General features: G+C 40.3%; 1 long non-coding RNA gene across 1 annotated transcript; it reads right to left on the bottom strand.

Annotated features, from left to right (window-relative positions):
- Window positions 1-325: 325 nt before the first annotated feature.
- Window positions 326-10,806, bottom strand: LOC120406697. Its single transcript, XR_005599492.1, has 5 exons — window positions 10,760-10,806; window positions 4,049-4,175; window positions 3,816-3,945; window positions 3,019-3,142; window positions 326-2,811 (listed from the first exon to the last, which is right to left on the bottom strand). It is a non-coding gene; the product is annotated as an uncharacterized LOC120406697 (long non-coding RNA).
- Between the last annotated feature and the right edge of the window lie 17,179 nt (window positions 10,807-27,985).

Here is a 27,985-nt window from a genome sequence, read left to right as displayed (position 1 = left end):
ATAGATTTTTTTTAAAATATAACCTAAATTTGTTCATTAAAGCACTTTCCACACCAGTTGGATTATTCATGTGGAAACAATTACCATGTACCACTGAGGTTGTGGTTTGACAAAGTACCCACAAATACTTTTTTGTGACTGTGTAGTGAAGGCACAATACACATGCTTGGATTTCAATGAATGCGGCAATATATTTCACTTAGAAGAAAATTACTACCACTCCTTTCTTTTTAAGCCTTATACTAACATTCATTTATTGGGAGAAAAATAGAAACTCAAATATAAGACATCTTTTGAGAAAGCAGGCCAATAAAATTCCCTTTAGAAAGCCCATAGTTTCATAAAATAATAAACCATATTTTACAATGTTGGTTATAGTGCTGGGATCCTACATTTGTTAAACGCATTCCCTTGATGGTTGTTCAAGGTTAAACATGTACTATAGTACTGACAGTTTATAATAGGAATCAGAGTTACATCCAAATATAGGCAAGGGTTTAAAATTCAGATGTTCTGTGTGCATGTACATTTGGATTTCATGGGGCATTTCATGAATGTATCTTCCTCTGATACACTTTTTGAAATAAATTATAATTGCGTAGCTAACATTTTTACTGGCATAATTGGTTTACATTTGAAATAGCAAAAAAAACAAAGTTCCATTTGCTTTAAATCTGAACATTATTACATACTGATAAGTAAAAATATGCAGAATTACCAATGGAAACATAGCCTTGGGGTTGCCTGTAGTCTTAAAATGTTCGCCATCCAGAGTTAAAAATTAGGGAGAACAACAGATGCTAACAACTCTCCAAATACACTTTTTAAAATGTTACACACTAAAGATGCAGTCCCTGATCCTTGTTGTCAAATGAATATAGAGAGTGCATGTAGGCAAATAATACTACTGAGGGGAAAATAGATCTTCTGCTTCTTAATGGATATATCTTATGGTCTAACTTGTGCCATTTAGCCCTGAGTATAAGTAAGTATTGGCACTGCCTCAAGAGAAATAAGTGAGGGGTTTTGCCTCAGAGGGTCCCTTCATGGACTAATGTGGAGGGAGGGGTAGGGCCATAGCCTTCACTCTCTCCTATCCCTCCTTTGGGGTAACATGTAGCCCATGGGCAGATGGAGAAAGTGGTCTTCACATTACCCCTAAGTTCTGGGAGTGCAACTGTGATAGTCCCTTGTGTGGTGCCTACAAAGGGAAAAGAGGCCCCATGCAGAGGCCAGTCAGAATCTGGTCCTACATTCATAGTGTCCCCCATCCATTTTTACCTGCTCCTAACTTTAGCCATATAGCGCTGCAAAACAATATTAACTAATATTACTAAGCATTATCTAACACATTGCATCCTCAAATCATGGTACAAAACAGTATCTATTAATCCTCACAATATTCCTTTGTGGCAGGTAAGGAATTAACCCCATTTGAGAGATGAGTAACTTTAAACGTAGAGAGGTGCAAAATATAACTACATAAATGTGTACTGCCCATTTTTCTCAGATCCAAAGCTCTAAATCTGAATTCCCCTGAACTTGAGAAGTCTGGTTACTGGTATAACTTTTGTGACTCAAAAGTCAGGTTGATTGGAGAGAAGGCATCATGTAGAGTTTACTTTCTATGAACACGATACGCCCTGGTCAATATCTTTAACATTCCATGTTCAAAATGGATTGTACCTTTGTATACATATTCTCAGCATACCCCAATAGCATAGTATTCAAGTAGTTAAAGGGATTTAATTCATTCTGAGAAGAAAATGTGACTTAAATATGTTTTGCCAAAAAAGCCATTTTCTGTCTGATAAAGAGGTAACGAATTACAAAACGATTCTCTGTTGGTTCAAAGACTGAATTCTTCAGACTGCTTTGTCAGAAGTTATCTAACATGTCTTTCCAGTTTGTTCCGCTAAGCTGGAAATGCTAACAGTAAAGTCAAATCTCTGTGATAATGGGACTTTAATTGTAACTAACGTCATTATACAGGAAGGAACAAAAACATGGCTACCCAGGAGCATGGATGTATAATGAAACTAGTGAAAATGGAGGTAGAGATTCTTTTGCAGATTTTGTCATAACCAAGTTTTTGGATTAGTAAAGAGAAAATTTGTAGAGCCCTGCACAGATGCACAATTTATATCTGTGGATGTGGATATAAATCAGTATCCATGGAGCTGCAGGACTCTTTTGGGAACTGCAGTGGCGAAAGCAGCAGCCTGATGAGCTGCCGTTCCCAGAAGCCAATGTCCCTTGCCTGTAGCTCCTCCAGTGTTGCTGCCCCAGCCCCGCCCACTGGGGTGGGCTGTCCCTGGTTGTGCTAGTGCAGTGAGTGGGACTGAGGGTAGTACAGCCACTCCAGAGGAGCTGCCGGTATGGGGCACTGGATCCTGGGAGCAGCTGCTTTCGCCACTGCGGTTCCCGGTAGGTATCCTCATCCATGGATATACATTTTGTATCCACATAGGGCTCTACAAATTTGAGACTGGCATCACAGGGCCTGCTTGGTCCTTGAAGTCACTTAAACCTAATACTTTCAGTCTTGCTATATCTAGAAGGAGTACCAACTGTCTCTGAGGCAGGGACCATCTTTTTGTTTTGTCATTGTACAGTGGCTAGCATAATGGGGCACCAGTCCATGACTAGGGCTATGTAATACCCCAATACAAATAATACTGCATCTGTGTTACTTCCACATTACTATTAATATAGCATTTAACTTAATCACAGGTGCCTGTCTGTGCTCCATGCTCCTTGCTCCTGCCTTCATCACATTTCAGTATGTTGTCAGAGCTGGCTAGATTCCACCTACAGAGACAAAGAGGATAGAATAGGGAGAAGATGAATAAATAAGTGAAACACCTCTGTAATGTGAGGGAATGGAGTGTTTTTCCTCACCCCCAAGAATTGACTAGTCCTGAGAACAGGACTGACTAGAAAGAAAGAAAGAAAGAAAGAAAGAAAGAAAGAAGACAATGCTCTGAAAAGGACTGTGAAGACAGTGGAAAGACTCACATTGACTTCACTGGGTTTTGCACTAGGCACTTTCTAAGAACGCCATATTGTAGAAACCTCTGGGGAAGATGTTCTTCAAAAACAAATTCTAACAAGTACTGAAGCATTGTGTCCAAGATCTTCTCTGTCTCCAAATCCCAGATCGGAGAAAAGAAAAAAAAAGCATTTTTAAAATTAACTTTCAGCTTCCACTCCCAGTCTTTGGTTAGCAATAGGAATGAAACATAGTAATGGTGCAGTACAACTTTTAATTATATTTTTAATGCTAAACTGAAATAAAAAAGGGCTGCCTAATTTAGCTTATCAGTGATTTTAATTATAAAGCACCAAATAGTGGTCAGCCTGTAAAGTCATTGTTTGGTATGATTAACTCTGTAATTAAAAAAAAAAACAGCATGTGGTAGGGAAGTGAATGGCTTTCAGGTAATGAGATTAAAAAGTCTTCACCTTTCCCTCATTAGATCAAATGTGCTCTAGGTTGGAAGCAACCATTAAATCAATATTATCTAAGAAGTTGGTTGCTTTTGAGAAGTTGCCAGTGACCTAAATATTACCAATATACATGCAACAAGGGAATGTTGCACAGGAGGGCTGCTAAGAGACAGATCTGTAATTCTGACCCCAGTCACATGACACTGAACAGGATTAAAATAGCTATATTACTGTTACATGGTAAATGTCAATCTACTGAGGCCAATTGCTACTGTTTCCATGCCTATGATGATAGGCATTTGAGAAAAAAAATCATATGTGAAGAAAGATATAAAGTGATTGTCAGCTAGTAAAAGGGTACTCACGTCACAAAAAACACCACCACCACTCACTGGCACTCTTGTGGCTTCAGATGCTGCCAGTTACAAAGTCAGAAGAGAAACTGAATTGTGCTGTCAATATTAGAGGGTCCAACAAGGCCAAGGTTGAGCCACACTAAATGGGGAGAACTTGGGTGAATTTGCACTGCCACTACTCATTCTGTGCTTGTAATGTGAATGCAATATCCTTCATAATGTACTTATAAACTCTTGCTCACCTCTGTGGGAATTAGCCTCATGCACAGTTCAGACAGCTCTTCGGTTTCCTTTGTGCTATTATAATCTGAAGTCAAAACTGCTTACAAAGGACTTTCTGATTACAGTATATGAATCTCAGAGCATGGGCTAAAAGAGAGGAGGTAATAGAAAACACATTTTAATAACTATAGAAAGGTATCAAATGTTTACATTTCAAGTCCTGCTCAGTGCACAACAAGTTCTTGTTCCTTAACTAGGTCTAAAAAATATAAACACGCTTGTAAAGACTAGAGGGTTCTGTTGGATGACATGCATTGGTGTTAATAATGAAATAAGATGACTGGAAATTGCTAAAGTTCAAAAATAACATGCAATGCCAGTGGCAAGTTAGCAGGATAGATGATCTTGTACTTTACCAATTAAAACAAGGTCAAGGACCCAGCAATGCATCCAGCAGGAGCATCTATCATTGACAGAGGAATAGAAAATATGGAAACTAAATAGCTTTCATTATTTTAATTTGAAAAGAAGAAAGTTCAGGTGAACTTAATTTCAAATGATAAAAGCAGCCTTATGGTTTGGGCCATCTTCTTCTTCTTCTTCTTCTTCTTTTTTTTTTACTATGTTTTATTCACTCTGTAATCCTTATAGATAAATGAACTGATGACAAAATAACCATCCAAAATAAATGAAATCTCTAACTTTAAAAAGATTTGGAAAACTACCTGTTATCTCCCTAACTTTCAACTGGCTCCTCTGCCATTGTCTCTTCTAATCATAACGTGAACAAGGAGATTTGGGGAAATAATATGTAGGTTGATTGAACATCATATTTTTGTAACTATTGCATCACTTTCTAAAATGAAATTTTACTTTGAACTTGCCTAAATTATGAAGATTAAATGTCTGACTGGTACTGATTAAGAATGGACTCAACCAAAACCCAGATTGGAACACTCTCAAAATCCAAATCCAAATCCAGATCTGATTTTTTTTCAAATGGTATCCATTTTCATAATCATAGAATCATAGACTATTAAGGTTGGAAGAGACCTCAGGAGGTCATCTAGTCCAATCCCCTGCTCAAAGCATGACCAACACCAAGTAAATGAGTGAAACCAAACTCAAGATCAAAACATACTTTAAGTTTGGGTACTAATTACCAGGATTAGCTATAAGATTTATAGGAAGAAATTGCGAAATTCCATGAGGGCACGTGTTCTTCATTTACAACATGACCATGAGTGTAAGCAGGCCAGGACTAGAAAAGGTAATCATGAAAGAACATGAAAAATATTGTTCTTCTGGTATTTCTAGGTCCAATGTAAGGAATAAGTTCCATATATTTCACAAGGGGACCTGCAGTTATCAGTGAATATCAATTTCCCTTAAAAATAGTCCTGCTTTCAAGCCCAAACCTGTAAAATCTAGATATTTTCCCAATATTGAACTAATTTTAATTAGAAAAAATAGCAGTCCTGCTCCCCAAACTCAAAATCTTGACCAAATCATTTATGAGGTTTAAAAGAACGTGGGTAATATTCTAATTCTTTTTCACTGGTGTCGAAGGGTTGTGTTTGGTGTACATGTCTGGGTTATGACCAGAATAGTAAAGGAAGCTGAGGAATAAAACAGGGAAGTGTATTCTCATAGTATTTCCTGCTCCTCTGTTGTCTTAAAGTACTGGAAATTTCATGGGTAATCCTGTATTATTCATGAATATTGGATCCAGTGCTGGCTAGTTTGTTAATTTTTTTATACCACCAAAATATTCTAGAATTAATTTTAAAGTACTGAAAACATTTTTAAATGAAATGCTAATTATTTAGTTTGTTCACATTCAGATGGAAACTATATACATTATACAAAAATAGGTCTGATTCTGCCAGTAGCTCATCGTGCTTCCTGTGATGAGCACCCTCATTTGCCACTGATTTCAATAACCACTAAAGGTGCACAGCAACTAACAGGAGGAGCTCAGCACCTGGCATGGTCAGGCTTTAATACTTTCTTGCTGGATTTATAAGAGTAAATTCCATTTAGTCTTGCTACTGGCATCCCTAAATGGTCGTTCAGTAAGACCTGTGTTTCTGGGTTTGGGGATATCAGTTTGCTTATTTCCTTGTTCACTCATGTTCTCGAATAGTCAGACTCCATGGAGGAGCAGTAACAGAGTCTTTTACTGAGATGATCGAATTTTTTTGTTTTTTTAGACTCAAACACATAGACTTTAAGGCCTGAAGGCAGGGCCGCCCGGGGGGGGGGGGCAAGAGGGGCAATTTGCCCCAGGCCCCGAGCCCCACAGGGGCCCCCACCAGAGTTTTTCGGGGCCCCTGGAGCGGGGTCCCTCACTTGCTCCGGGGGGCCCGGAAAACTCTTGCGGGGCCGGGTGCAGGAGCTTCTTCTGTCCTTCCTGGGCGGACGGACCCCCCCCCCCCCCCCCGCGAATTACCGCCGAAGACAGAGCAGGACCCGCCGCCGAGTTCAGCTCGGTCTTCGGCGGTAATTCGGCGGCGGGGGGCCCTTTCCTTCCGGGACCCGCCGCCGAAGGGCCCCGAAGACCCGCGGTGGGGCCCCCCCCGCCGAATTACCGCCGAAGACCGGGCTGCACTTTGGCGGCGGGTCCCGCTTCGGTGGTAATTCGGTGGCAGGGGAGGGGGGCCCCCGCCGTGGGTCTTCGGGGCACTTCGGCAGCGGTCCCGGAATGGAAGGGCCCCCCGCCGCCGAAGACCCCGGGCCCCCGGAATCCTCTGGGCGGCCCTGCCTGAAGGGACCATCATAATCCTCTAGTCTGCCCTCCTGCACATTGCAGGCCACAAAGCCTCACTCACTCTCTGTGGTAATAGACCCACAAACTCTGGCTAAGTTATTGAAGTTCTCAAATAATGATTTAAAGTTTTCAAGTTACAGAGAATCCACCATTTACTCTAGTTTAAACCAGCAAGTGACCCATACCCCAGGTTGCAGAGGAAGGTGAAAAAAACCCCAGGGTCTCTGCCAATCTGACTCTGGGGAAAATTCCTTCTGGATCCCAAACATGGTGATCATTTAGACCCTGAACACGTCAGCAAGACCTACCAGCCAGACATCTAGGAAATAATTCTCTGTAGTAACTCAGAGCCCTCCACATCTAGTGTAGTAACTCAGAGCCCTCCCATCTCTGGCCATTGGGGATATTTGCTACTAATAGTCACAGATGTGCCTACAATGGCATGAGGCCATCTCATCATACCATCCCCTCCATAAACTTATCAAGCTCAGTCTTGAAATCAGTTTTTTGCCCCTACTTGTTTTATCACCTTGTGACAGAAGACACCAATCTCCTACATGACCTTACTCATATTGAGTAGTACAATACTCTTGATTTCGGTCTGACTGTTCAGGGGCGGCTCTAGGCACCAGCGGGCCAAGCGCCCGCTTGGGGCGGCATCCTGGGGAGGGCGGCATTTGGCCCCGGTGGAGCTCCCGCCGGCATGCCTGCGGCAGGTCCACCGGAGCCCGGGACGAGCGGACCTGCCGCAGTCATGCCTGCGGCGGGTCCCGTCTTCCCGCGGCTCCGGTTGAGCTCCCGCAGGCATGACTGCGGCAGGTCCGCTCGTCCCGGGCTCCGGTGGACCTGCCGCAGGCATGCCGGCGGGAGCTCCACCGGAGCCAAATGCCGCCCTCCCCAGGATGCCGGAGCCGCGGGAAGAGGGGACCCGCCGCGGGACTGGGGAAGGGCGGCGCAGCGCTCTGCGCTGCTTGGGGCAGCGTGATTTGTAGAGCCGCCCCTGTGACTGTTTGAGTAATACTTTGCTACTCAATGTGAGCAAATGTGGCAAAATCCGGCCGTACATACTCTGATGTTCAATATGTAACCCGTTGTACCTTATTTTATATAAGATCTCAAACAGTGAAAATATTAATAAATCCTGTTTAAAATATCAGATTTCTTCAAATAATACTGTGTTATTTGTGAAAAAATCCCAAATGATACAATATAGAACACTGCCCTCTTAACTGGACCCTTATCTTGAAGTAATACTGCTGACAAAAATAATACTTTGGGGTTATAAGTTTGAAGTTTCCATAGTATCTGTTTCTGTAGGGAATGCCTAGAATAACCTAAGGTTTTGTTATTGTGCTAGCAATGTAGTAATAATTACATGAAGTGAGGATGTTAATTACTTCCAAATTTCTTTTGGTTCCATCAGCCTGGACTTTCTAATGCTTAGTGTGATGTCCTCAAAAAGCTAACTGCAGAGGTCATTGGGGAACAAATAATTACAAAAAATTTTCTAAACATCAGCACACCTTAAAGCAGATGATTTCTGTATGTAATACTATCACCCTCAGACACTCTGACCTCCAAAAATGATGTGGTAGTACATGCAAGCACAAATGATATTAATCAAAGTGACAGAAAAACTTCCTGTCAATTTGGATTCCTTTTAAATTTAATTTTTAAAAGGTGTTGAAGGATTTCTATGTTTTTGTTTTTTAAAGCATGGATGCCTTCTTATGTCCTATCAGGGAATGATTTGTGGAAAAGACTAACAATGGTACATATTTTATAATGGTTTATTAATAGTCTCAATTCTGCCTTCTCAACCCCCCCAGGGAAAGGGCAATGTAAACAACTTCAGGCATAGGAGTCCTCAAGTGCAAGAAATGCCTGCAAGCAATGCAGAAATTCTAGGACTTTGGAGTAGCAGAAAATATAATTTCACTCATGGCATATGCTCTTGCTGACACATGCACAGCCCTCCTGAGGCTATTGCCTGTGTGTTACTTCCTTCAAGCCTCCTCATTGCTGTTCCATTATCTTTCAGCATTGGGGGGCAGAGGGGAGAATCTTATTTCTCCCTACTGAAAAATATGAAATTTGATTTTAGACATAGGGAGGCATCATATACAATTCACATGTAAAGCCTGAATAAAGAGGCTCTGTGCAGAGTCTACCCCACGATTTGCAGGAGGGGCTGTCAGCCCCTTCATGGAGTCTCTTTCAACACCTGGGAGCTGAAATTGAGGGAATGCTTCCATGCACTCCTGCTGGCCACAGACTTGCATTTCCCACAAATTCCTTCTTCAGAGTGACCAGTTAGAACGCAGTTCAACAGTATTAACTGTGTGTGGATCCTCTTTACCCGCCCACTCCATATCCACATGCCCTGTGTAGAGGAATGAAGATTGTTCCACTGTTTTGTGGGCCTCTTATACTGATGAATGAATTTCACCCGTAACAATTTGATAGGATTTACTGAATTGCTAAAGGTTTTCAATCTCTTCCTCTTATTTTCTCCCGTTAACATGAATTTTGTAAGACTGATTTTTTCTCCCTGCTTTTATTTCTTCTCAGTGATTTATTACTATATTGCTCTGGATGCCTTATCTCTCCTGTATTCTTTTTGACATCTCCCTAATATCTCTCCAAACTAGTTTAATGCTGTGTCTATCTGTTATTCTCAGCACACTTATTATCAATGATTGGTCTAATAGAAATGGTATTACTTTTGAAAAATGGTTGAACTTTTTGGTACTGTATTTTTACTGACAAATATGACAGTTGTGAAAATACTAGCAGAAACAAAAGAGCCTTTTAAGGCAGTGGTGCACAAACTTTTCCAATACACCCCCTTTACCATTAATGGAATCTGCAACTCCCCCGCCCCATTACTGAACAACCAAGGCTTCCTGAGCAGCAGAGCTTGAGCTAAAGGTGGAGCTGGGGGTGAAACTTGGCATGCAGGGAGGAGTTGGGGCTAGCGGAAGAGCTGGGTTGGGGGTGCAGCAGGGGACAGAGTGGAGCTGGGGGCATGGCGCTGCCTCCCTGCCCCCTGTTGGGGCTGGCCTGGGCCCCACCATATGCTCACCTGAATGTTCCTCCACACCCCAATATGGGCACACGCCCCACCGTTTGGGGACCACTGCTTTAAAGGATGAAAAAGCAAACCAGACCTTCCTTCTGCCCTCTCTCAGACAAAATAGCAAATTCAGGCTCCTTAATATAATGTAAACAATTATAGCTTTGTTGGATGAGAGAAATTTGTATTTTCTTTAGCTGAAAGTTTTGCTTGCAAGTCTAGAAAATTATTAATTTCAGTAGAATGAGAACACGCTAGACTTGCATAGTGTCTTGAAGCATACACCCTAATGCATTCCTCCTTTGCAGTATTATTTTTCATAACCATCTTGGATTAATTTTACTTACACTGCCAGTGGGAGGAACTCTTGCCATCCCAGTCTCCAGAGAACCTCATAGTTACCAGTTCTGGTCATTAAAATATAGATAGTAGTTGTCCCTACTGGAGTGTAATAAGCAAAATTATGATCATAGTCAAAAATTTTGTGTTTATCACAAGGAGGGGCAATCATCATAGTAGCAATAATAATCACAAATAGAATTTTGCTGCTTGATGACCATACTATCTGCCCTAATCAGTCTTAGGATAAGCTCAGGTCCTAGAAAAGTCTCCTAGAAGAATAGGGAAAAAAACTCTAAATTGAGAAGATTAAGAAATGTATTATGTACACCAACATATACACAAAGCATTCAGTGAGCTCAGCTTCACAGTATGGAAAACACAGGATTGATTTTTTAACCTTCTTTCTTCTGCCCCAAGCTATCTGATTCTCAGAGTACTGATGAGGGAGGTAGTGTTCCAAGCCCTTGAGAGAAATACCTATTAACATAGAACCTCAAGACTAACTGGATAGAGAGAATTCTAGCTAAATAGTTGAAAACTTACAGTCAAAAGCTTCTTTTCAGAAGGGATATCATTTATGATCAAAGAATATAAGCAAGGAAAAATAAATTAAGAGGGAAAAAGCACTCCAGCTGGGGGGTTCAAATAAATCCTAACCATGACCACCCAAATTCCCTCTCCATCCTCCCAGGGGAGAATCACTCTTAGAACCTTCCACTCAACACCTGTGCAAATAGCTGAGCTGGAGTTAACCCTTTGTTCACTGGGAACCAGCTGGGATTTGTTCACCTTGTTTCTAGTTGCAAAATGAAATCTGACATAAGGTTAATCAAAAAATTTGCTTTTGGGCAAATTTGGGTCTGAATTAATTTATTGTTTTGTGTTTCCTCTTTATGAAATGTTCAGTTCTGTATGATTTCACTGTGAAACCAGAAGGAACTCAGCAATTTAGGCTCAATTTTACTTTGAGTTGCTGGGTTTGTCCAGAGCCAAACTTCAGAATAAATTAGGGACTGTGAAAACTCTCAACCCATAATCAGTAAGAGCATTCACATGAGTTCCTAGTAAGTGGAACTATTGAATTTCACAGAGCTCTAGTCCACACAGACTTCATATTCCATTAACGATTTGGAAAACAGCAAGACTGGATCCTCAGCTGCTGTAAATCAGTGTAGGTCCACTGAGTTCAACAGAGTTCCTTTGATTTACAACAGTGGAGGATAACAGTACTGTTTTAGAAGGTTTTATGTTAAAATGTTCTCACTTCACCTAGCAGCAGGCACAATGCATTTATATAACTTCAGCTGTTTGTTAGGCATTTGCTCACCACATCATTCATATTAGCAGTGGTAGAGTTCCCTTGATGCCATTTCATTTTGTTTTGATTTTATTTTTACATGGACATGCACCCTTGTTAAATCTCTCCATACTTCTCATTAGGGCATCTATATTTTCCATGAGTAATGTAAACTGAAACAGTAAATAAGTGGTGTGAGACTGGGAGGCTGAAACAAGAGAGGCTTTAGTTTAAATTTATATGAAAACTATGTTAATTAAAAAAAATGGTACCAAATCTGTAGAGCATTTGAAGAGATCATAGCAAACAGCCTAGCTACATACTGGCCCGGTGACTCCCTTAGAAGCTGGGTTCTCTGTGCCTCTCAATCAGTGAGATGTTAGCCAAAATCACTACTGCCTGTGAAAAATAGTGCCAATATTCACTGTCAATACCCTATAATCATACCTCTGGAATGGGGCCAGAATTTTATATCTTCATGCAACTGAAAATTGACTGCCCCTATCCCCATATGCCAGGCCATACTCACAACGGCTGGAGTTGAAGAGGGGTTCTGTGCTGAGGCATTCCAAAGCTGAAGTGTTAATAAGCATTTCTTATTAAAAGCATTTATAGGAATAAGGGAAAGAAATTTTGAAATGTATCTTTCCTTTTCCTTTCTGACTGTAAATCTAACGGTACATGTGTCTGTTTTTGTCATCAGCTTCTGGCATGGTGGCTTTAAGAGGTGCTACCTCCACACCATGGAATGCCTGACTCTGCTAAGGAGGAGGAAGAGGACTAGGGAGGACATGTTTTCCAAGATCCTATGAGTCAGTGCTACATTGGACTGTGAGCAATGGGCTTGGAGGGTCATGATGACTGACAGCTTGGAAAAAAACCCAGAAAGGTCAGGCAAAAGGTCTGGTAATCCCAGCAGGACAAGGAGTGGGAAATGCACCAGAATGTTTTCTGAGGCATCAAATCCAAATGTTGCAGACCCTGATTGAAGTACAGGTCCAAAAATCCTAGATTCATTGGCCTTTGTACTCCTTGGAGAACTCCATGATTGCTGCTCCTTATACCCCTCAGCATATCACATGGCATCACAGACTCCATCCTTATATCTACCACTCCATGCTGGGGACAATAAGGAAAACCCAGCTTTACATACACAGACCAGTGAAAACCACAGATTTGTATATGTGTAGCCACAATAGACACTGAGCTATCTGTTTGTTTACACAAAAGGACATGCATGTTGAATTATTTTTTCAATAGGAATTGTAAAAGTTTAACCACGTTAAGTTATGTTTGAAGTTTGTATGACATTGTATGTGTTTATTTGCATTTTGATTCTGTACACTTTGAATTTTTAAACTCAAAGAGAATCAAAGTATCTTTATCAGTTCACAATAAATATTACAGAATGTGGAGTGGCGGTCAAGAAATCAAACAATGTTTATAAACACACACTGAGTACCACAGAATTTATTGCCTGAGGAAAACATCCAGCCATATTTATAAATGTACAGCAAGCACCACACAATTCATAGCGTCAGGCCCAGCTGCATGTATAATGTGCAGCAGGCATGACAAAATGGAAACCAGCAGCAAAAAAAAAAAAGAAAGAAAGAAAGAAAGAAAGAAAGCATAATTAAAACTACACAAGACAGGCATTATTTCAAGACACCAAGCCAGAACACGGTTGTGGCTGATTGAAAATGAACACCTCAAGCATATAGGTCTACATTGTGCTCTTGTAATAGCCCTGAAGTCTGGATGTTCAAATTCAGCAGACAGATAGCCTGTTGTGAAGTACACAACATTCAACTGTACCATGGAATGTTTTTCTCACTGAGCTCTAATCTAATGAGTAAACACTGCCAGCAACCATTCAATCTACCAAAAGCACATTTTACAGTCATTCTGCACCTGCTGAGCCATGAGTCAAATCTTTCCTTAGTGCTGTCAAGATAGCCAGTGTACAGTTTTATGAGCAAGGAGTAAGCTAGGTTCCTGTGAACTACTGCTGGCATTGCCACCTCACCCAACGGTAATCCTCTGTTTGGGAAAGAATATCCCTGCTTGCAACTTTCTGAACAGTCCTGTATTCTTCAAAATGCAAGTATAATGTGCCTTTCCTGACCAACCCACATTGATATCACTGAAACATCCCCAATGATCCACTAGCACTTCCATAACCATGGAAAAGCAGATCTTTTGGTTGTTGTATTCAATATCAAGTCAGGGTGGTGCCAAAATAAGGATATTTTTTCCATCTATCACTCCACTACAGTTTGGGAACCCCATTGCTGCAAAGCCATCCACTATTTCTTGCACGTTGCTGTGAGACATAGTCAGAGTCAGGTCCTGTAATTAATTGCATGAGAATGGCCTCAAATGTGGATTTTCCAACTCCAAAATAATTTTCCATGAATTCATAGCAGTCTGGTATTGCAAACTTCTACATTGTGATTGCCACTCAGTTTTCCACTGTAGGGCTGGGGTAAGCTTGGCACACAGATCCAGAAAAATGGACTTTTGCATCCAAAAGTTTTGAAGCCATTGCTCATCATCCCAAACTTGCATTTGATATGATCCCACCAGTTGGTGCTCACTTCTCAGATTCAGAAGTGGTGCTTCACCATCTGCAGCTGCTCTGTGAACATCACCATTAACCTAGATTTTTCCCCTTGATATGTCTATCACTGAACTCTCCATGAAGATGTTCACATCTTTCTCTTTGTGTTCCTAATTGATGCAGTAGTTCCTGAAGTTCTGCAAGTCTTGGAGAATCATGCAGCCTGTATTTGCAATGCTCATGAGAATAATGCTAAGCTCTGAGGGTTCCATGCTCCTGTCAGGGATGGCAGAGACTGACAAGTACCTCACAAATTTGTGGGAATTTCAAAAAAGATTATGGGATGTGGAATGTATTATAGGATGGAGAAAGTTGCATGCTGGGAACTTGATCTCTAGCTCCCCAAAATACCTGGGTGACCTGTCATTATCCCATTAAAAAAAGTACCAAAAGCCATTGCATTGGGATACCTCCCAAAGTCCAGCATATTTTTCATCTACACAGGTACTTGTGGTGAGTTTATCATAGAATATCAAGGTTGGAAGGGACCTCAGGAGGTCATCTAATCTAACCTGCTGCTCAAAGCAGGACTAATCCCCAGACAGATTTTTGCCCCAGATCCCTAAATGGCCCTCTCAAGGATTGAACTCACAACCCTGTGTTTAGAAGGCTAATGCTCAAACCACTTAGCTAGCCCTAAAACATAGACTATCAGGGTGGAAGGGACCTCAGGAGAACATCTAGTCCAACCCCCTGTTCAAAGCAGGACCAATCCCCAAATTGCCCCCTCAAGGATTGAGCTCACAACCCTAGGTTTAAGCAAGCCAATGCTCAAACCATCAAGCTATCCCATACACCCATAAGTATGCACAATGGTGACACAAGTAGACAAGAATGCCCAAGCAATATACAAACGTGAGTCATTACAACAATGTAACTTGTATCAGTTGAGGTTTGTACTGTAGACATGGCCTAAGTCAGACCTACTAAGATAATCACAGTTGACACATAGGTCACTACAGTCAAGGCCTGGTTTGAGAATGGGAAAATTGTGTGACTCAAACCCAAAAACAGAGGTGACAACTAAAGATATAAAATCTGAGGGAGCTGCAATGGAGGAGACCAGGTAGGGACAGAGGTGCAGTGTGCTCAGTAACTGTGACATGTAGTACCTACACAAATGTATTTTTATCACGTGCAAGCTCAGTAATAGCCATTATTCACAAATGGCATAGAAGTTTTTTATAAAACAGGGTTTTTTAAGCTGTTCCTTGGATTTTGTCAACCCCCAGAATCCTGGGGTTCTGAATGACTGCTGAATGGCATAAGAACATGTAGATATTCTCATTGCATATAATGTATATCAAATACCTAAACATCTCTGATTGAAAGCTATTCTAGGGGAGGGATAAATGAACTCACATATATTACTTCAACATAACATCTGCTCTGAATATAGAGATGAGCCAGAAAATCCTCAGATCCCAGCACCTTCAAATTTGAGAAGGTTTGGATTAAACTTTGGATCTGGGATTTGGTTTGGTTTGTTACAGGTTGGGGCCAGACACAGATACCCTGAATTCTCAGAGAGTTCCAGCCTGGATCCATAGTCCAACTCTGGTGCTCAGGCCCATCCCCGATTAAAAATAGATACACAAAAGGAAGAATTTTTTAGCTGAATAATAAATGCACAACATTTAGGAATAATACTGTATGGAGTAATAAGATAATATTTTGTGAGACACCATTAGTTACTGTAATGGCGTAATTTAAAATATATAGAGATAGATATAGTTTGCAATAAACCTTTAGAAACTTAAAAGTGAAATATATGACTTTATTACATTTTTTAGCTTTTAGTGTTTAAATAGTTTAAAAAAATATTCCAGGGCAGTTAATGAGCACTAGTGCTGATACTACTTGTATTAATATTTTTAATAACAAAAAATTACTGGATATGTCTAAAAAAGATATTAGCACAGATTCTGTACTGCACACCAGATCCAAAGGGCCTCAACAGGTCTGTTGGGGAGCCTGATCCTTTGACTGGTTCTCCATTTAAGAACAGCTTGGCAGCTGCCCCAAACTTCATCAGCTGGTAACAGTCTCCAAGGGACTGTGCATCAAACCAGAATGTATTGCATTGTGGCCTTGCTCCCTCGCTCCTCTAACATTCCCCCAAAGCAATGCCTATGGCAATACTGAAGATGGGTGTTCTAGGAGCTGGAGCCAGCTACATGAGCTCTAGGGCTGCGGGGACTTCTCTATACCAGGCTAATCCATAATTTGGGATATAAAGCCAGTTTTCCACTCTCTTTGCATCAGCTACAGCATTTGTTTGTTTGTTTGTTTCTGTTCTACAATGGGAACAGAGCAGTTAAGTGACTTGTTTAGGGTTGAGGAGTGGATCCCAGATCATCTGACTCTCAATACTGTGCTTTAGCCACTAGACAAACCTTTCATTCCCCCTCCCCCATTATCATCTGGGATTTTCCAGATTTATGCTTCTTTTACCTGTCTCCTCATGCAGAGTCCTAAGCTCACATACAGCAAATCTTGTGTCTTTACAGTTCTTGTTAAAGTGTGGTGAAATCTGAATGTTCATTGACTAACTACAAAGGTATGATAAGATTATCAGTAGCTATCAAAACTTTACTTCTTTATTCCTCCTACCAAGCAAAAAAATTGCTAGGGAAAGCAATATATACATTGTATAGTAGCTTGTCACTGAACATTTTTCAAGCTTTTTCCAATTCTTTCACTAAACACCTCATTGCCAGATTTTGGTCTCTTTAACTCCACTGTATGAGAGGAGCAGTGGTTGAAATCCTAGATTTATCATATAAAAGAAAATGTAATACCCTCTTCCCATGGTACCCCCTTCAGCAAGTATTAAATATTTTGTGATATCATCGTTTTGTATTTATAAGGCTTTTAAGAGCTGTGACAAGATCTTATAGATTCCCAGTGATATATAGCTTATAGAAGCCAATATTCCACTATAATAACATTGTTTCATTGCCAGATTTCTCCAAATTAGATTCTGCTGTTTAAGAATTGAAAGAGCTCTCTTAGGCCACGTCTATACTACACAGTTAGGTCAATATAAGGCACCTTATGTTGACCTAATTATGTCAGTGTGCACACTACAGCCTTGTCCCACCGATGTAAGTGCCCTACAACATGGACATCATAACTCTACCTCCACAAAATGCTCAGTGCTTATGTTGGTGTAGTTAGGGCGATGCCGTGTCTGTGTAGAGGCTCCTTACAGCAGCTGTTGGCTGTCTTGTCAATTTCATGGCTATGGAGACCTGAAAATGACCAGAATACTGGGCAGCTAGAGTCGAGCTGCCCCCAGCTCCCCACTCCTAGACAAGTTGCTGCTTAGAAACTTCCTTCTCAGGGAGCTGAGAAGACTGGGTGGCTGACTCTGAGCACCCAGCTTGGAGCAGGAAGGTGAGAAGCCCAGGCAGCTGCCCCCGCTTTCCCGCTCCCAGCTGGGAGTGGGGAGCAGAGAGCCCTGGGGGCCAGCTAGGTTCCCAGTGGCAAGCTGCACAGAACTGAGATCCCTGGCTCTGTGCCCCTCACACTGACCCTCTTCAGTTGGTGGAAGTGCTTCTGGTGAGGACACGCACTACTGACAGAAAGAGGGCAGTGTGGACACTACTGCGGTGGCTGTAAGTCGATCTAACATAAGGTTGTAGTGTACACCTGCCCTTCAATTCTGATTTTAAATGAGTTTAGCAGTTTACTAATGCATTTTCCTCTGAGTATTAAATATTCTATGTTGCTCATTTTTTCTTTACTCTTGGGAAAAGCTGCTGTGCCCTTTTCAATGGCCTGCCAAACCTCATCCACTTGTCATCTCAAGCGAATGAGAGAGGTAGAAAGAAAGAGCGAGAGAGAGATTCTTTCTCTTACATATATCTAGGCTTTCCCAGTACTGGCTACTGTGCTGTGTCAGGAATTGGGTCACTTTGTATGGGGTATGTTCCTCCTTAAAGAGCTGCAGATGGAATCTCTCCAGAGGCTGTGTGTGGGACTCTGCACAGGTGTATATTTCCTTGAGGAGATGACCTTTTGCAGAATCAGGGCCTAAGACTGACAGACATTAGAGTTCACATTCCATTATTCTTCCATGAAGTAGTGGGACTACTAAGAAAAAGTAGACTAATATTTAAGTTTCTTGGTTAATATTGTAGTATACATTTACTGTAGATGGATATAATATTTATTTTTCTAATGGTCTTTCATCATAAGCTGGGGGCAATTAAGTAATAGATTTAAAACTATTGTTGTTAAAACAATTTTACAGTCAACGATGCCTAAGGTGAAGCACATTTTTCACCACACAATGACATTTTCTGAAGAAAAAACCATTAGTTACGTACTGTAAATTATAGGCTTGAATATTTTTATTTAGTAAGGCTGGAAAGACTTTCAAATGATTTTTATATATGTTCATAGCTCAGAATGCCTCCTGAAATTGTTTCATTGCTTCTATACGGTAAATTTGCCAACTTACAAAATGATCTTAAAGATGGTTTTCTCTTAAGGAAAAATAATGTGTGGCTATTTTTCTATTTTTCTTTGTAGACCTCCCAGCTTGCGATAAAAAAGGAAATAATTTATATTCTAAAAAATAATCCTACTAACCTCAATTGATTCATATGGTTCTGTATATTTTAAGACCTGCTTTGTGCTTAATCCCTTTAGTTTTCCTCAGCATGAAGAACATAGATTTGTAGAAATTACAGATGGAAACAACTTTGTAGGTCATCTAGTTTATCCTTTTTCCAGTGAAGCAAGATGGATTAGGAAGGTAAAACTAAATTAAATATGTAGAGTTTTCAGGCACATAAGATCCATTACAACTCATTAATAATTGATTTTTCAGAACTATCCTGCTTAGAAGGCTCAGTAAACATTTGCATTAAGGTAAGACTGAAAAATGTGTCCACTTGTACAAAGTTTGGATTTATGCCAAACTTGGGAAAACAGCCTTTTTATTATTAGTTTTTTGTGATACAGCTAGATGTTTTTGTTTTCCTTCATGAAAATCTCTCCACAGGTCACGAGTTTTGCAATTACAACAGGGGTCTCAGAACACATGCACGCTGGCATGAAGACTGAAGTCAAGAAGAGGCTTATGGCCCATTCTCCCTCTGTTCAGTTTTTTTTTCTTCTTTCCAGTTATTGGCAGATTTCTTGACAATTTGCCTTTAACTAGACATGATTTTTTTCATTGTGCTAGAATACAATTTGAGGGATGATTTTCCTCCACCTTTTATTTCTTTTTAAATGGTTAATCTTCACTTTGGTTTATAGTGTTTTTTTAAACCAATTGTTCCTCAGGCTTTGTTGCTGTCAGCCATTACATAACATGTATTTCAGACACACAAAATGTCTGTTGGATCAGCCCAACTTGTGTTTAGTGTACTTGGAATGAGTTACATTCATAGTATTTATTCTTTGGGCTCAGGGAGAGTGAGAAAGACTTTTCAGGGTCGAAAAGGGCATCTCTTTTCATCTCATGGTGATGCTGACAGCCTAACATTTCCAACTCCTGCTTTGGATTCAAGATTGCCTTTACCGATTATGATACAACCGAACTTGGAAAGGAAGTCCTGCGACTGTGTCACACTGGAGATTACTTCTGAGTCCTTAAAAAGAAGCATTCGGTTCTGACAGCTGCTTAAGCACATAACTGCAGACTGTGATCCTGCAGCAATGGTACGCTGAATTGTCTCTATCACTTCCCACTCGATTTCTTTTCATTCCTATAGTGGGGAGCTGGACTGATTTGAAACTGAGGACCATATGTGGGCTTATGTCCACCAGCTGCCTCATCACTATCAAATTCCTCAACTCATATGTCAACATCTACAATCTGTTTCCTCAGGGTTGTCTTCTTTGTTGGCAATATTGTACCATTTTTTCATTGTCAGCAAAACCACTGACACAAAAAAAAAAGAATAGATTTATCTCTTTATCAAGCTCTTTACCTGAGCTAGACAGTTGTTTGCAAATTTATCATTTCAAGTCAACTATTCTTTCTCCAGTTACAGAGGAACCGATGCCCATTTCTGGTACCTGTGCATCCCTCAGCTCTATGTTAAATAATTCCATATTCATGGCAAATAATGAGGTACTCATATTCTTATATAAGGGGCTTGATGGAAAAATTACTGGATGAAGTTCTATGGCAAGAGGTCAGATTAGATTATCATAATGGTCCCTTCTGGCTTTAAAGTCTATGACTATGATTATAATACAGTTTATAATCCAACAATATGGATATTTATTTGTGCAGTGTTTTTGTTCTAGTTATTTGTATAGTGCTGTCAGCATGCACTGCACTTTACAACATACATGATGTACCATAAAACAGGAAGCTGCCAATAGGCTTGCAGTCTAATGACTCAACAGGTACAATGTACCACACAATACAAAACACATACTAATGCCACAGTGACAAGGTGTTATCATGTGCAGTGCATTTAAAAGGAGCCCAAGTGCAGCTTCAAAAATTATCAGAATTAAAGGTGCCTTATCAAGGGAATTTTAAGCAAAGTGTTGTAGGACTAAAATATCAAAGTGTTGTAGGACTAAAATCAGCATTCACTAAAATTTGCCTAGATTTCCCAAGGTGCTATAAGGAATTTTGCACATGTCAAGAAGGAACCAGACCAATCCATACTATTTGGAATTTTCAAGACATAGCAGCATGGGCAATTTTTACAACAAAAAGATACTGGACCAAATATTTAAATAATCAGATTATAAGCACCTGGAGGGTAGTAGGATTATAAAGAATACTCAGCATGGATTTGTCAAGAATAAATCATGCCAAACCAACTTAATTTTCTTCTTTGATAGGATGACTGGCTTAATGGATGGGGGGAAGTAGCAGAGGTGATATATCTTGATTTTAGTAAAGTTTTTGACACAGTCCCATGTGAACAGTCTGATAAGCAAACTAAGGAAATGTGGTTTAAATGAAATTACTGTAAATTGGGTACACAACAGGTTGACAGACTGTACTCAAAGAGTAGTTGTCAGTGGTTTGCTGTCAAACTGGGAGGGCATATATAGTGGGGTCCTGCAGGGTCAGTCCTGGGTGTGGTACTATTCAATATTTTCATTAATGACTTGGATAATGGAGAAGAGAGTAATCTTATAAAATGCTATGAGGAGTTGCAAGCACTTTTCTAGACAGGTTTAAAATTCAAAATGACCCTGACAAATTAGAGAATTGGTCTGAATTCAACAAAATGATATTCAGTAAAGACAAGTGAAGAATACTTCACACAGGAAGGAAGAATCAAATGCACAACTACAAAATAAGGAGCAACTGTCTAGGGAATAGTACTACTGAAAAGGATCAGGGGGTTACAGCGGACCACAAATTGAATATGAGTTGTCAATGTGATGCAGCTGCAAAAAAAAAAGAAAGAAAGAAAAGAAAGAAAGAAAAAGAGGCTTCTATGATTCTGGAGTGTATTAACAACATTGTATGTAAGATAGAGGAGGTAATTCCCCTTCTCTACTCAGCTCTAGTGAGGCCCGAGCTGGAGTCTTGTGTCCAATGCTGGGCACCACACTTTAGGAAAGATGTGGTAAACTGGAAAGAATCCAGAGGAGAGCAACAAAAATGATAAAAGGTTTAGAAAACCTGACTTATGAGGAAAGGTTAAAAAAAATGTTGGCATGTTTAGCCTTGAGATAAGAAGACTGAGGAGGGACTTGATAACAGTCTTCCAATATGTTAAGGGCTTTTACAGTGATCAATAGTTCTCCATGTCCACTGAAGGTAGGACAAGAAATAATGGGCTTAATCTGCAGGAAGGAAGATTTAAATTAGATATTAGGGAAAAAAACTTTCTACCTCTTAGGGTAGTTAGGCTCTGAACTAGGCTTTCAGGAGAGGTTGTGGAGTCCTCATCACTGCAAGCATTTAAAAACTACCTGGACTAACATCTGTCAGGGATGGTCTAGGTTTATTTGATCCTACCCCAGCACGGGAAGGAGGACTTGATGACTTCTCAAGGTCCCTTCCAGCCCTACATTTCTATGATTCTCACATATCTAACTATTAGAATGAAATGGTGTATGATGCTTCTGATGTGTTAATCGTCCACAGGAGGGAGATTCAGTTTTAAAATTCAATACAGTTGCATCAGATGCCATTTCAGTCCCAGTAATCTGCTTTATTCTTGTTCATGTATCTTCTTACAATAGAAAAATAAAACAAAACCATAAATTGTAGCAGAATCTCCTAATCCTCTATCTCCAAAATCATATGTTAATTTGACTTTCTTTTCTCTCTCAGAATAATGACTTCAAAGTTCTTTGGATCGGATACTACTTGAAATTTAATGTATGCCATTGAGTCTATTGGCTTAAAAGAAAGCATTAAGTATCGTGGAGTTCTACAGCAAGATCTTTCCAGTGGAAAACGTGTCAAGGTTTGACAGCACAAAGCAGCTGGAAATCTGCCTTAAAAAAGACAGCTAAAGATTTCCCCTGACTCAGGTGCAAACCTGGCATACCCAGCTTTAGGCCACCCATTTGAACATCATGTCTATGCACCTATCAGACAAGTTTAAGTGCAGGGAAAAGTATGAGGGAAACATACCACAAGCTAGCACCTGGGGTGGAATGGAGTGAAGCTCATGGTGTCTGCAGTTCCTCAGTTGGCATAATATCTGGGTATAGAGCATAATTAAAGCAGACCTAAAGCTGCCCTAAATCAGCCAGGGACCATTTGAGTCCCTGGCCAGATCAGGGTTAGAAAAGTGGATACTAAGGCTGATAGGAACTTTTTGGATGAAACAAAAATTGTATCAAAGCCTAAACATTTTGTGGTTTCAGTGAAAAAGTTGACTTTTTCATCTGAAGTGTTTTTTGAGGGTGAGAGACTGAGGCTTTGTCTAGCCTGGTGGTTAAGACACTGGCCTAGCATGTCTGAAACCTTCCTTCAAGTCACTGTGCTGCCTGACTGAGAGTGATTTGGTATTAAAAACTTTGCCCTGAACCACTCAGCAAGAGATCTAAACTGTGATTTTCCATATCCCAGCCAGTGCCCTACCTCTTCACCACACTTTCCTGAATCAGAGATGAGTAAGGGGCCTCTGGAGCTGGTTAAAGGATCACTTGTGTTTTTTGGCTACTTCTGAGATTTTCAGATTTGGTTTGATTCCAATGTGGAATGAAACAAGACATTTAAAACTTTTTTGTTAATGACATTTTGTCAAAATATACTTTTCCAAATGAAATCTGAGCTTTTTTATTCAGGAAGATCAAGGGGGAGGGTGAACCACTGGTGTGGGATATGGTACTCACCTTTCCCAGACCTGAACAAGAGCTCTGGATAGCTTGTCTCCTTCACCAACAGAAGTTGGGCCAATAAAAGATATTACCTCACTGGTTTTGTCTCTCTAATACCCTGGGGCCAGTCTAACACTGCAATATGCTCATTGGCATACAAGAAAAGTTCAAGTAGTGTTTGATCCAAAGAACTTTTATTTCAATGGGAGTCAATAATATGAAAGGGGGGAAAAAAGTCAGATGGTTAAAAGGTTTGGGAGATATAGGCTTAGGAGATTCTGGTGCAATTTATGGCTTTGTTTTTTATCATTCTAGGGAGATATAGGCACAAGAATTATGCAAATTACTAGCACTGAAATGGGATCTGATTCAATTGTATTGAATTTTAAAACTGAAAATTCTCCCTCCTGTGGATGATAAACACATGAGGAGCTTCATACACCATTTCTTTCTAATAGTTAGATAAGTTATAAAAATCACCCATACTGTTCTGTCCTGAACATTTCAAAAGCACTGGTTCTTTCTCAGAATACACAATATTCCTAACAGCACCTTGCAAAAGCTAGGCAAAAGTTATTGAATGTGGATTTTAGTCCCACAACACTTTGATATATTTAACTGCATACAATTCCCTTGATAAGGCACCTTTAATTCTGATAATATTTTTGAAGCAGTACTTTGACTCTATTTTAATGCACTGCACATGATAACCAGACTGCATTTTGTTTTATTTTGTATTGTGGTACATTGTACTCTCTTTTGAGTCAGACTGAAAGTCTATTGGCATCTACCTGTTTTATGGTGCATCTTGTCTGTTGTAAAGTGCAGTGCATGCTAATAGCACTAGATAAATAGTAATAAAACAAAAAAAATTGTCTCCTTGAAAAGCTTAATAATTTAAAGAGGCTTTTCAAACAAATGACACAAGCAAGTACAATCAGAAACAGAAAAAATGGAGTAGAGGAAAGGGCCTCATTTCTAGAGCACTGCAAAGAGGTTTAAAGATTCAGATATATACCAAGCAATAAGCTATTCTTTGGTTGAATCATATTACAGCAGGCAAATATAAGTCCTTGCAATCTACAATACATTGGACAACCTGCTACACCTCTCATAGCACTAAAAGTGTCACAGTAACGGATGCTCAGAAATGTTAAATTTATTTTAATATGAAATTTTCTCATTCATGACAATTGCTTCTGACCTTAGAAACTTATTGAAGTAGCAAAGAATCCTGTGGCACCTTATAGACTAACAGACGTTTTGCAGCATGAGCTTTCGTGGGTGAATACCCACTTCTTCGGATGCAAGCAGTATTCACCCACGAAAGCTCATGCTGCAAAACGTCTGTTAGTCTATAAGGTGCCACAGGATTCTTTGCTGCTTCTACAGAACCAGACTAACACGGCTACCCCTCTGATACTAGAAACTTATTGTTTTCTTTCTAGTCCCATGAGTCAAATTAATGTAGAAAACATCATTTAAAAAAAATAAATGTTGAGAGCTAAGATCTTTATTTGTTAAGAATGGAACTGTAAAGGCAAACTAAGTTTGTGTTCTCTTTGCTCCATAGGGGCAATCGGGGTTATCAGGGCCTAAGCCTAATCAATAGCTCTTCAGCTCTCTGTCACACTATAGAGACAATGTGGGGAGGTAATATCTTTTATTGGACCAACTTCTGTTGGTGAGACAGACAAACTTTCAAGCTTGCACAGAGCTCTTCGGGTCTGGGAAACTACTTCAGAATGTCACTGCTAAATACAAGGTGGAATAGATAGTTTTGCTTAAGTAGTTAACTCATTTCAAGGGACCATTCAAGGTGAAGTGACCTGATAGCACCAGGGGCGGCTCTACAAATTTGGCCGCCCCAAGCAATCATGCCCGGGAGGCGCCCCCGAGCCGCGGGAGCAGCGGAACTGCCGCGGGCATGACTGCGGAGGGTCCGCTGGTCGCGCGGCTCAGCTGGACCTCCCGCTGCGGACGGTTCGCGGGTCCGGCGGCTCCGGTTGAGCTGCCGCAGTCATGCCTGCGGGAGGTCCAGCCGAGCCGCGGGACCAGCGAACCGTCCGCAGTCATGACTGCGGCAGGTCCGGTCGTCCCCGGGCTCCGGTGGACCTCCCGCAGGCATGACTGCGGCAGGTCCACCGGACCAGCCTGCCGCCCCCCTGGGAAACGGCCGCCCCAGGCGGGTGCTTGCCCCGCTGGGCTCTAGAGCCGCCCCTGGATAGCACCCTTCCAGTCACAGGGAGGAAAGGAAAGTGGTGGGGGAAAGTAGCTGGGGGTGAGGGTTTGTTAGTGGGTTACAGATTGTTGTAATAAGCCATAAATCCAGTGTCTGTTCAGTCCATGATTTTTGGTGTCTAGCAGAGTAGTGAATTTAAGCTTTCCAGGGTCGTCTTTTGAAGGTTTACTTTGACAATGAGGACTGCAAGATCAGATATGGAGTGATCGCTTTATGAAAAGAGTTCATCTACAGGTGATATAGTGTTTTTTGTCTTTTATCACACTGTAGAGTCTAGACTAGAGCCCTGCATTGGGACTGGGATCCCATGGGTCCCGCAGGACCCGCTGCCATAATAGTGTGAGCTGGTAAAATGTATTTTGTTGCAGACAGGATTGAGTAGGCAAAAAAAAAAAAAAAAAAAAGACTGATAATTTGTGGGACAACAAGATTCAAGTTTAGCTACACCTATGATTATTAATCTTTTAGTTTGAATCTCTTTTTAAGATTTATTTCTATCAAAAACCTAGTGCAGCAAGTAGTCTTTCCATTAAATGTTTTTCAAAAAGCAATAATAATCCTGACATGTAAATAACTTGAATGGTATGTTTTAAAGTTCTAAAAACAATGCTTAAGCAAATAAAAAAATTCCAGGTTTTTTTTTAAATAACTTACTTTTTATAACTATTAAAAAAATCTCCATCTTTTATGGCAAAATTGTAGTAGAATTTCCACGTGATATACACATAGCAGCAGTTTGTCATAAATAGAATTTCAGCAATGTAAAGCAAGTTTTTATTTTTATTTTAAAGAAATTGATTTGATGTCTATTATAACAGGAGTTAAAATATTTTTACAGGGTTTAAGAAAGATTTGTTTTATTCTTTTAATGGTAAAAATTGTATCTGAATTCAATATATATATATGTTTGTGTGTGTGTGTGACCATGAGCTGGGAATCACACACCTAGCTCATAGTGTAGATGTAGCCATAGCGGCAAGTTGTGGCATTTCCTGTACATGCTTTTTGCTGCTTGCTGATCTTACTTCTCCAAATCAAGCAACACATAAGAGGTGTTTTTGAGATGAGGGCTAGGAGCTAGGATGGAAAGTGAAAGATTCTCTGTAGATTTGGCAGAAAATTGTATTTTTCATGGACAAATTTTGAAAGAAAGGGGAAAAATCCTATTTTAAAATTTCCAGCTGAATATTTTGTTTGTCAATGAAAACAACACTTTTTTATTTTTTTTTTAAACCAAAACTTTTTCCTGTTTCAGTTTACAGTGGAAAACTGAAACATTTTGAATAAAACACGTTACCACATTTTTTAAGTCATTATGTTGGCGGGCAGAATGGGGTGGGAGGGATGGAAGGGGAAAACATTTTGAACAGTTCTATTTCTGAGCTTGAGGAAATGCTTTTTGACCCTGGGGGACAGGGAACAGTGGAAATTTCTGTGTCTGGAAAGTAGAGAGTGGAAATGAGTAGACAGAATTTTCAGTGCATGAGAGGGAAATTTTTGAGCTAAAAGAAGACATTTTCAGTGAGAGAAGTTTTGAGTTTGTAGAGGAAGAAATTGGTAGAAGAGAATTTCTGAGCACTGAATGTTGACTTCAAGTCAGTTGAGATGGTTTAAAAGTTCCAAACATGGAGAGGGTAGGGTGAGGTTAACAGAGATGAGTGTGAGTAAATGGTCATGTGAGTATGGTGGGAATGGGATGAATTAGTAAATGAGGGTGTGAATCTGTGTGAATTGCTATTTTGCATGAAACCAAACATGTGGGTGGCAGAAAGAGAGTAGTAGGATATAGAAGAGGAGACAGAATTGGAGGATATGAAAGGCAAAAAACACCATGATGATGAGAAATCAGTAAAAGTGTTGCAGATGGTTAAATATTGTTTGTCCCACTTTGCTTTGTATTGTAGTGTGTTTCAAAATCACACTAAGGAGAATGGTGGGAGAGACAGAAGTTAGCAGTCCTTTGCCTTCACTTCTCCATCAACCTTACCTATCACCCACATCACCTCTCCCCTGTGACATGCACCACTCTATGGTGGTCTATTAATTTGGGTTGCCCAATTTGAGATGCTTAGGAGATGATTTTTCAGTGTAGTAAGCATTTTATAGAACTTAATATGTTCAAACCACACTTCCCATTCACTTCAGTTGCACCTGGGAGTTCTTAGCCCTTCTGCAGATCAGAGCCATGAACACAATGTGGGCATCCAGAAAATGAACAACACACATTTGGTGGCTACCTGTGAAAATTTAGGATAAGAGATTTCCGTAATATTACATGAGACCTTCGTGGCAGAGGCAGAGATAGAATCCATTTCTCCAGGACTGCACTCAACT

This window comes from Mauremys reevesii, linkage group 5 (genome assembly GCF_016161935.1).
Source record: "Mauremys reevesii isolate NIE-2019 linkage group 5, ASM1616193v1, whole genome shotgun sequence".
Classification (NCBI taxonomy): domain Eukaryota; kingdom Metazoa; phylum Chordata; order Testudines; family Geoemydidae; genus Mauremys; species Mauremys reevesii.
Note: the sequence above shows the minus strand (reverse complement) of the source record. Positions and strands in the feature narration are given on the sequence as shown.